The 10,000-nt window shown below is 33.7% G+C and overlaps 1 long non-coding RNA gene across 1 annotated transcript in view; it reads left to right on the forward strand.

The window, feature by feature from the left end:
• LOC147031502 (uncharacterized) overlaps nt 1–10,000 on the forward strand; it is a 566,858-nt gene that overhangs the window by 304,130 nt on the left and 252,728 nt on the right. The gene's annotated exons all lie outside the window — the stretch shown is intronic.

The following is a 10,000-nucleotide window of genomic DNA, read 5'->3' on the forward strand; positions in this document are numbered from 1 at the left end:
CTTCTCTTAATGCTCTTGTTTGACCACCTCCTGAGCCACAGGTTATTTTTAAGCCCCGCCCACTTTTCTTTAAGCCCCGCCCACTTTTGCTCAGCTCCGCCCACTTTTCATAAGGTATTTTTTCTAAGCCACGCCCACTTTTCCTAAGCCCCGCCCACTTTTGCTAAGCTCCGCCCACTTTTCATAAGGTATTTTTTCTAAGCCACGCCCACTTTTCCTAAGCCCCGCCCACTTTTGCTAAGCTCCGCCCACTTTTCATAAGGTATTTTTTTCTAAGCCACGCCCACTTTTCCTAAGCTCCGCCTACTTTTGCTAAGCCCCGCCCACTCTTACATCATTTCCAGTTCATCTCTGACTCACAAAGAAATCACTAGAAAATTACAGGATGTTATGGTTTTGAAAAATTTCCCAATGAAGGCTTGCCTAGGCTTGCCCAGGGAATTTCCAAAGGAAACCACACCCACCAGTCTTTCTCTATAAAAGCTTCAAACCCAGGCTCCATTTTAAACATTTGTTTTTGCTGGCAATGGTGTTTTGTGTGCTTGTCTCGAACTCTCTGTCTTCTATGGAACTAAACCTTCAAGTTGATGAACTGGATTCAAACCTCTTATCTATTGAGGTAAGATTTTTTATTTTCCTATTTTCAAACTTTGATTGAAGCATACTCATTTAATAATTAAATAACTTAATTAATACATTATTATTTTCTCTCACAGGAAATTGTGTCTGAAATACGAAATGAAAATACTGCTTTTGCTACAACTTGGGGGGAAATTGTTGGCTTGGTTGAAGACCTTATGAGCGACCAAGACCTTGAGTGGGATGACTTTGGTGTTCCTTGGAACTCTCTGTCTTGTATGGAACTAAACCTTCAAGTTGATGAACTGGATTCAAACCTCTTATCTATTGAGGTAAGATTTTTTATTTTCCTATTTTCAAACTTTGATTGAAGCATACTCATTTAATAATTAAATAACTTAATTAATACATTATTATTTTCTCTCACAGGAAATTGTGTCTGAAATACGAAATGAAAATACTGCTTTTGCTACAACTTGGGGCGAAATTGTTGGCTTGGTTGAAGACCTTATGAGCGACCAAGACCCACAGAACGAGTTCGTCCTTGATGACCCAACCAAAGAGTTATACCTTGGAGACCAGCAAAATCCTGAAAAAGAGTTTTACAGCAATAGTACTCATTGTGAGTTATCAAGACAATACCCACTGAACAAGTTATACCTTGATGAGCCAGAATACAAGTTTTACCTTGGAGACTCACAAATTTTGAAAAATCAGTAAATGAGTTCTGCCTTGATGGTTTAAATAACTACCTTGGAGACTCAGGAAAAGGGTTCTGCCAAGATGGTTCTAAATATGGGGCCTACCTTGGAGACTCACAAATTTTGAAAAAAATCAGTAAATGAGTTCTGCCTTGATGGTTTAAATAACTACCTTGGAGACTCAGGAAAAGGGTTCTGCCAAGATGGTTCTAAATATGGGGTCCACCTTGGAGACTCACAAATTTTGAAAAAATCAGTAAATGAGTTCTGCCTTGATGGTTTAAATAACTACCTTGGAGACTCAGGAAAAGGGTTCTGCCAAGATGGTTCTAAATATGGGTCCTACCTTGGAGACTCACAAATTTTGAAAAAAATCAGTAAATGAGTTATCCTTAAGAGACTTTGTAAGTTGGTTTTACTTTGAATACTTGAAATGTGGGTTCTGGATTGATAACTCACAATGTGATACATATCTTGGAAACTCAACGGGAATGTGGTTATACCTTGAAGACTTGGAAAGTTGGGTTTATGTTGGACACTTGAAACTTTTTTGGGGGCTTTTATTTATTTATTTATTTATTTATTATTATTATTATTTTATTTATTTATATTTTGGAGACTTTTGGAGTTGCTATCACTCTTTGGGATCTAAACCTATCGATGTAGTTCTTTGTCGGATGGTGCTTGATGGGAGCAAGATCAAGAAAGTTCTGGGAAGAAAGTGCAGGCTTACTCCCCCTTTTTACGTCATCAAACCTGAAAGCCTTAAAAGACAGAATTGGAAGAAGAAAAAAAAAAACGTAAAAATATATATATATATCGGTGGAAATCTCATTTTGAAAAAGACATTGTGTTGGGCGAGGATTGAGTTGGGGTTGAGATTTTGAATGTGAGGGTTGGGGTTGAGATTTTGAATGTGAGGGTTGGGACACACACACACATACACATCAACAAACAAAAGTTAAGCCTTGACTATTCAGTTGAGGATTCTGTGTTTGGGGTTCACAGATCTAAGAACGTCCCCCTTGACACACATTATATACTGTTATACACCTCGGACTTGGCCCTCGAGTGTCCACAACGGTGTATAGTAGGAGGGAGTGAAGCGCCAACCTATTGCTCCCATTACACACACACACACACAAACAAAAGTTAAACCTTGACTATTCAGTTGAGGATTCTGTGTTTGGGGTTCACAGATCTAAGAACGTCCCCCTTGACACACATTATATACTGTAATACACCTCGGACTTGTCCCTCTAGTGTCCACAAAGGTGTATTATCTGCTTAGTTTTGTCTTTTGTAATTCCTGTGAATAAAATGAACCTAAAATCTCTTCCCCTTCCAAATCATATATTTTATAAGTCCAAGGAACTGTATCTATTACATCAACAATTTTAAAAAGTTCTTTCGTCCATCGTTCAGTAAAACCCTTTTCAAAATGAGATTTCCACCTATATATTCTTACGATATCACCAACTTTGAACTTAGGTTTTCTGACATTAATCTCTTTTTCATATTTTAATTTTGTAAATGTTTCTGATGGCTTCATATTCGTTGACGTGTGAATCGTGTCATTATACTTATCCACAATATCCTGAATAAAAGATAACCATTGTTGTGAACCGAGTTGTGTGAATTTTTTATATAGTCTCTCTTTTAAGGTACGATTAAAACGTTCAACAACAACTGCCTTCCCTTCATTAAAGGTACTGTATAATGTAATACTGTTATTTTTTAGAAAATTCATAAATGTCTTGTTATAAAACTCTCTACCCTCATCAGTCCACAATTTTTTAGGTTTTCTCTTACTTTTATTAAATATCTGTTGAAAAGCTAACATAAGAGTATTACCTGTTTTGTTTTTTAAAGGGACAACCCACGCATATCTACTCCTCAAATCAATAACGGTTAAAGCATACTTGTACCCCTTATCATTATTGAGTTCAATCAAATCAGCAGACCAGATATAATCAACTTCCTTGGAATAAACTTTCCTTCTCTGAAACTTTGTGAATATTGGTTTATGTAATTCATCAGCTAATTGCTCTTCAGTCTTAATGGCATCATTAGAGCCTATAAGTTTTTTGAATTTCCAAGTCCAAGTTTCAATTTAGCACTAATCATCTTCTTCACGATGAACCTATCAACTTTTTCTCTCAAGGTTGGATTTTGTATCAGAGACAAATTATACAACATTTCTCTATCGGCTTCATGCTTTTCTTCCAACGTTGTGGTATTCCCATAATCAATATCGTGTCTCATGCACACTTCATCAACTCTATTGATTGGTTTACTCCAGGATTTAGGATTGTCTGCCTCATCTAATCTTTTATCCAAGTTTGTGCCTGGACCACAGAAAGAATACCCTGGAAGATGTAATTCCCCTGGTATTCCAGTAGTTGTAAATTTACTTCCTGATAAAAACTTTTGTATATCTCCTCCGAGTTTGTGTTTGGAGATAAATTGATTTTTTTAAACCACACACCGAACATATACCTTTTTGTATAACCCTGTTATTTTTACTTTTAATATATGAAATATTTTTAGTATTAGTTTTCTTTTTACATTTGAGACAATAACTCATTTATTTATGAGAAAAATTTCTGCAGAGTGCAAAAACCTTTTTAGTTTCCAACATGCACATTTGAATCTTAATTTTTAAAACATAAAGAATCCTGAGAAATGCCTTCACTCTCTCCTCCATTTATTTAAGAAAAAACTTGAATTAAAATGAATAGCTTGACGATGCTAATAGTTTTGTTGAAAGTATTGCAAATAGACTTGTTAATTCTTTGTATTCCTTCCTGGTGGGTTGAGTTATTTTCTGTAATACCTCTATTCTTTTTTGAATCTCACTGGTTTCCATACTATAATATTTATTTATTCTCTCTCTTTCCTCCCTCTCTCTTTCCTCCTTCTCTCTCTTCTCCTTTTCCTCCTTCTCTCTCTTCTCTCTTTCCTCCCTCTCTCTATTCTCCCTCTCTCGATTCTCTCTTTCCTCCTTCTCTCTCTCCTCCTTCTCCTTTTCCTCCTCTTCCCTCTCTTCTTCAACTCCTTCCTCATCCCTTACTATACTTGAATCGTTTACACCCCATAGAATATTATACATATATTCATCAGGATTTCTTGTTATTCCTGTATCCAAAATAATTTTTTTTACAACAGGAAACCAATAAAATTTCTTTTGAATTTCTAAAAGAGCCTTACCTTTTCTTAACCTTATAATTTTTTCATTATTTAACATTCTAATTAAATCTAAAGTTGTCGGTTTATCAACATCAGCATAATACCAATCTTTTATTGAAAATACCTCATTCTTATGTTGTTGAACATATTTATTAAAATACCGAATACCCTTTTCTTGAAGGTATGCTTGGACACAGAAATGATAATTTTCTTGAAGCCTTCTTGCTGTCATTTATGTATTAGAAATATATGTTAGAATAATATTATGGCACGAAACACCTCCCCATCTTCCCATAGTTAAATCATTTTGTATTTCCTTACTTATTATATATAATCCTGTTTTTTCTGTTTTCATGAGATAAACAAGGGCAAAACCATTATTATATTTACCCTTATTAAATTCTTTTATTTGTTGTTTACTAATCGTGGCTCCACAAAACTCATTCTCGATACCAAGTGGATAATATTCTTCCTTACGAGACTGATTTAATTGTTCCAGGTCTTCGAGGTTAATTTTAAATGACCAATTATACCCTAAATCATTCATATCATACCCCCATTGTTCTATTCTCATACAAACGATACGCCCTTCTTTATAAAAATTTATTTTAATTCGAACTGTGAATTCTGTATGACCTGGAGATAATATCAACACTTCTGTATCTTTAGAATACACAGCCGTTTTATTTAAGTATATATATTGTGATAAATCGCTTAATCTCACCAAGTCATTCGCGTCAGTCGGGCTTGGATAATTTTTTAATTTATAAGCATTTTTCATGTTAATATTTTTGTTTATATTATATTTATGTCGTTCAGCCTGTGCCTTTGTGTAATAATTTGATAAATCAATATCCAGTTCTTGAGATACACCAAAGATAGAACCATCTTTACCAACATAAGTCATTTATATTAGATTAAAAATAATATCATAAAATTTTTTATTTTTGTTGAGTTGAAATAACACATATAGACATAATTGACCACAACACTTGGAATTTAATTCTTGGACTTGAAATGTTTGATAAACACCATTCTGTAAGAATTTTATGACTTCAACAGGTGGTGGAAGACCAAAACTATCAAAATAATATTTGTCTTGACTATTAAAAATACAAACCCAATGAGAACCGTTCCCATCATTATCTTCTAAGTTCATAATAATATTCTTTGTATGTTTCGACACATTTGTTAATTCATCTCTCATACAAATAACCACATTATGAATTTTTAATTTCTTACAATATTTGGCAAGTTGTAAATTTGATGTTGTATTCTTTCCAAATTCTTTCAACCACTCATCAATGCTCATTTATTTATTAGAAAGATATAATCCATTACCTCTTTTCGTTAATTTTACACCTGCTTGTGCTATAGAAGAAAGCATATCTCCAACTAACAATCTCGCTTTATCAGGCAGACCTTCAAGTTTTTCAGCAAAATCTACAATTACACCACTTCCACTAATTTGTTTCTCCAACTCTTTGTTATGTCTTTCCAATTCTTTTGAGCCTGGAGTTGAGCCTTCCTTTCGTTGGCAGTTTTGACCGCTGTTGAAATACCACCCGTCAATGCTCCAACCGCACTTAAACCAGCAAATAAAGGAATTAGAAATGGGAGAAATCCTCCACTCGTCTCTCTTATTGAATATTTTTTCAACATTGGTTTTGTCATTTTAATTTTAAGTGAGCCAGTGTCATTCAAGATTTTAACCTGTTCTCTTGTGAGCAAAACATCAATTCTTACTGCTCCTTTTCTCTGAATTGTATTAACGTTAATCGTACAAGGCTTTTGATTTTGAACACAAGATGATAGTTTATGAAGATTGATTTGATTAACATATACCCCAGTTGGTACTTTGCCACTCATTTATTTAACAAAAAATTATGTGAGACTAATCATCACACCATTATCTGTATTAATCTGCAATTCTGTTTCTTCCAAAAGCAAACAATATGTATCAACTTCTTCACTCTCTCCTCTTTCAATGTATAGGGAAGTATCCACTCGATTAGACTTTATAGTTTCTTTTTGAGCGCTCAGGTCAAACGTATAGATTGTATACAAACTTTTAAATGCTGTCATATCCAAAATAGGTTCTTTATTTCCATTACTTTCACACACCTTTTGGTAAGACTTGTATGCTTCAGCAAAATCATTTTTTCCCAATTAATTTCCAATCTATCTCGTGGATAAAATGTTCCATCTAGAGAAACGCGAAGTTGTTTCACCTTAGCATTATCACTCAATGCATTATTCTTATCAGTCGCAGTATCACCATCTGGCTTTTTAAAAATCATCCACAGATATCGTGGCTTTCCTTCCAGAACACCCAAATTCCACGTGTAAGTAGTTTGATTGAGTTTAACGTGTTGACATCTTCTTTTGAGGTATGATACACTGAGTGGTTTCTTTGAGTTAAGTCTTCGATTCAACATCTCTTCTGTTTTAAGATTAGGAGTATATTCATTGATATACCAACTCATCTCCTCAATTACAAATTTATTCTGATCACCAAAAGCATTACCAACACCAAAAAGCAATCTATTTTCATTATCATTCCTTTGTAGTTGAAATCTAATTTTAAGACCATACAGAACTTTATCATGATCACAAAATCCAAATATACCTTTAAGAGGAACTGCCACAGTAAAACTATTTTCTGCTTTTGTATCATCATTATACATTCCTTTCCTTTGAATATATCCAGGGTCTGTGTTTGTTCCCGTTGACATATCAGGAATAAAACCTTCGACAGACCCCTTTCCCATTCTATCACTGAATGTATAGAGTGTAAATTTCATCATTTCAGATACAGCAGAGACATAATCAACCGCTTCAACTTCTTGTGTTCCAATATACAATCGCACACTATCAAACATTTTCCAGAAGAAATCATTTACAAGTGTAGCGTTTGTGTTATTCCCAGCCTTAGTGAATTTTAATTTACACAACAAGAAACTTTCGGAGAGATTCAAATAGGTTTGTTGATTATTTATTTCAAAACTTTTTGTACCATTTGTATTCCAGTCTGTTCCAGTTATTGCATTTACCTTGAAGTAATCTTCTTTTTTAGTGGAGTTTGAGATAATAATAGTATCATCCAAATCATAGATACTATCAATTGCTTCCATACTTGTATTTATTTAGGAAAAAAGATGTTAAAACTTTTGAAACCCTGATCCAAGTATTTGAATTATTTTCTGTCGTTCTTGGGGGAACAACTGAGTTTTACCTTTCTTAATTTCTTTTATTGCTTGTAATTTATGAGATTCTTTCTGAGCATCTTTTATACTCTTTACAGCACCTGCTACATTTCCCACAGCAGAAGCAGTTGAACCAATTAGGTCTTTATGTTTAAGAATAGTTGAACCAATACCCATGAGAGTATCAATTATCCCATCTCCTCTAAATTGATGTCCAACACCCCTTTGTCTCTTAGGTTTATAGTATCCTCTACCAAGATACATACCTTCACCCTTGTAGTACGGGAAAGGAACATCCCATCCCCTGTAATTATTTTATATTTTCCCAACTCGTGCTTCCTCACAATAACCATCGTATTTATTTATTGAAAAACTTCACGTAGGTGAATTCTGATGGATATAACTTCTCCATTAAAAGAAATCACACGATTATCTTGGTCGGTTATCCTAAAATTTACTCTGTGTATGGTTTTTCCTGACACAGGTAGATAAACCAAATTTTTAGGCTCCATATTGAATTTATAACCAATTGGGGTTGAGTATGCGCTGAATGAAAATATTGTATTTGTTTTTAATCCATCATTATAAGCACCATCAATCAAATCACAGTGAATTAACACCGAATTTATTCCTGAGGATATTTGAATGACATTATCACTGTAAAACGTCCCATTAGTTTCAATCTTTTTTGAGGAGAAACCTAATAACTCTCTAAATGAATTATCAATTGTGAAATCAACCTTGTAGTTATTTTTAACTTTAATCGTTGATTTTGAAGTATGTTTTTGAATGTTTATAACAATATTTTTTGGTTCATCACCCTGTTCTTTCATAAGACGAGCAATTTCGGAAGATATTTGAGAAATCTCGTATGCTCCGGGTGAGACTGTTATCGTTTTGTATCCACTTCCCGGATTATAACTAAACTTGTCATTTTTCTCGGTTATATTAAATAAGGTATTATAAGTCTCCATGGACAATAAAGATGCCTCATATTCTTTTGTTGTGTCAAGTTGTAGTGGGTATGGGAATGAAGATGTGTGGTCGCTTGTTGTGAAATTAAAACTCAGGATTGTGCTTCTCATCTTATTTAATTTGAGATAAAATGTCTTTATATTGAGATTTATTAATTATTTTCATGTTCATCAACTGGTCTAAAATGGCTGATGCTTCATTAAAACAATTGTTATTTCCAGCCTTCTTACTGCCGAACAACAATAACAGTCTATTAACTAATTGCGATGGGTCATTTGGAAGAAAACTAATACCTGAACCAAGGATACTTAAAGCCTGAATAATGTGTTTCTCCTTCTCATTCTTCCTACTTTTACCAGAAAGAATAACCTTATAATTTAGAGTGTTCAGCAAATCAATATATACTCTATCATCATTATTTTCCATATCCAATGGTTTATCAATATACTTTGATTCATCCCTCACAGTTGAACCTTGTCTTCCATCTTTTGTGAGAAGAAACATTAATCTCAGAGTTAGTTTAACAGGGGGTTGAGCAGAACTTAAGAACCTTAATTCATCATTAAATATCAATACCTTTTCTTGAACAAGATGAAATATTGCTGGTTGTTCTGTTGGAATGAATCCTGCTTTGGTTTTTGCATCCGCTGAATATTCATTGTTTTGAACAGCATTCACAATATAATCAGGGGGTTGATTAATCTCTTTCAGTTGTTGAAATAAACCTTCATCATCATATTCTAATTCTCCTAAATGCTCTAATTCTTCCTCCGTCATTTGACTGAAATCTTTTAACATTTGAAGCTTTCTAGGAGTATATTCTACTGTGGGAACTGTGGAAACATCTTTCATTTTTTCTTGGGAAGTTTTTAAAAGTGGTTTAAAAAATTTCTCTTGTTTTTTTTCAAATGCTTCTTCGCCCGTTAGTTTCTGTCTGCGTTTCTTCTTTATGTCTTCCTGTTGTTTTACAACTTTTGAAACCAACTCTTGATGTTCCTTAAATCTTCTTGCTCTTTCTTTTGTATCCATTTATTTATTGTAAAATATCATTTAATGAATTGTAAAGATCAACAGGGAAATTTTCCTTTTCTTCATCATTCAAGTAGATGTGTTCAAATAAATCCTTTTCTTTAAATATTTCATCAAATTCTTTATTAACATTAATGCGAGTTGTAATTTCTTCTTCACTAATCCTTGCATCTCTGCTTTTCATACGTTTGCGTTGAGTTTCTTCATCAACATCAAAACCGAATGATAAAATCTTCACTCCGCTCAGATATTTAATAATTTGTCTCGTTCCTTCTGGATTAGTTTCTAATATCCCAACACCACCAGATTTTAGTTTCTTTA

The sequence above is a fragment of the Eptatretus burgeri genome, chromosome 2 (genome assembly GCF_056783735.1).
Source record: "Eptatretus burgeri isolate ZD-2024b chromosome 2, Ebu_testis_v1, whole genome shotgun sequence".
Classification (NCBI taxonomy): domain Eukaryota; kingdom Metazoa; phylum Chordata; class Myxini; order Myxiniformes; family Myxinidae; genus Eptatretus; species Eptatretus burgeri.